General features: G+C 32.7%; 1 long non-coding RNA gene across 1 annotated transcript; it reads left to right on the forward strand.

The window, feature by feature from the left end:
* Positions 1-269: 269 nt before the first annotated feature.
* On the forward strand, positions 270-524 carry LOC148627990 (uncharacterized). Its single transcript, XR_015919328.1, has 2 exons — positions 270-313; positions 428-524. It is a non-coding gene; the product is annotated as an uncharacterized LOC148627990 (long non-coding RNA).
* The last annotated feature ends 1066 nt before the right edge of the window (positions 525-1590 follow it).

Here is a 1590-nt window from a genome sequence, read left to right on the forward strand (position 1 = left end):
TATATAAAACACTAATTTGAAGTTTAGACGTCAGTTATGCGATGAGAATCAATGTATGAACCGATTATGTTCTAATGTCTGTACTGCCTGTTGGGTATTTATTTATTATTGGTATTATTCTACTATACAAACGACGTTACTTGTCCAGAAAGTTCACCATTTCTTGGAAATTGTTTTAATTCCACTACTGTTTCTGTAACTGCCACGCTGCAGCAACTGTATTTTAATCGAGATTTCACCATTTCCGGTTAAATGATTTTGTAAATGGTCACTCGACACGTTCGACACGAGGCATCATAAATGGCCCATAGAGGTAAATAATAATTGTTCTATACATTTTCCATATCATTCGAATTTGTTATATGAATCTTCGATAACTTTGATACATTTTCAAGAATTGTAAACAATGTTTCTTTGATCTTTTCAGGTTTTACGTACATTCAGCAACTTGCGTAACTTCAGTTGTGTAACTTTGTATGCGTACATGCGATGTAATGGTTTTGCAGAATAAAATATGAACATTATTTGCGTCAATTTATAGCCACAGTGCGATGGCTGCTACAGTTTCCTTTTGTTAGAAAAATGATATGGTGTTATGAACACACAAAAGCAGAGACATACGAAAAGAAATAGAGATGTTTAGAAGAGAGTTCATTTGTAGATCCTTGAATTTATTAGCTGCACTCAGACAAATATTGGATACTGCAATAGTGCGCACGTGTGTTAGCAGTTTCCTTTCTTTTGTCATTTATGTTTCGTATTTAAATGTAATTTTGAATAGTTAGATTAAGATTAAGATTTGCCCCTTTATCAAGTCCTTACTGCGTTTTGAATTATTCGAATTGCCGACTGCGGACCGACAGACGTTAACGACGTAACAGTAGTTAGTTTATGGAAATTAACCTATCTACCCCAGATGAGAAAAACAAAATCAAATTAAATGATTTTTGTATAGTTAGCTGACTCAAGTTTTCCTCCACATATTTTTTTAGTTATGATTTTTTTCCAGTTAATTCATTATACTGATTTCAAAGTTCAAGTATCAGTCTTGGCAAACCAATGGTATAGGTAATCGTTAAGTTGTTTTCTAGTGCTATCAGACAAATTTGCGTTGGCGCCTTTTAATTTTACTGTATATACTTCATTTTTAAAGGAAGATCCCAGTGTCTTTCCAGCGGTCGGGGTTTCAACAATACACCTAACAACCGTGTTTGCTGCTGACCGGATACTTAGTTCTTTGTGAACATGCTGATTTTTCTACTATTATTTCAAAATAATGGTATCTCCTAAAGAAGATAAGACCACTGTTTATTCATATCTTAAATCGTTTAGGCTTTTCTTCTTATTTCTTAATTTTGCTTTAAGCTTCAGTAAGCTGATAATTGAAATAGTTTTATTGTAGAAGTTTTAAATATGTTGTACACCAGTGCAGTGCTCTGAACTATTTATTCGTTGAGAGAATGCGAGTTGCTCACTTTTTAAACCTTTTTTCATCCAATATAAAATGCATTCTAGCAAGAAAGGAATGCACTTGTATTACTGTTTTGTTAATTTTCTTTTTCATTTTCTTTTTTTCATTTTCAGATGAAA

Source organism: Perna viridis, chromosome 1 (genome assembly GCF_037379345.1).
Source record: "Perna viridis isolate PV_CMFRI_1.1 ecotype Kerala chromosome 1, ASM3737934v1, whole genome shotgun sequence".
Taxonomy (NCBI): domain Eukaryota; kingdom Metazoa; phylum Mollusca; class Bivalvia; order Mytilida; family Mytilidae; genus Perna; species Perna viridis.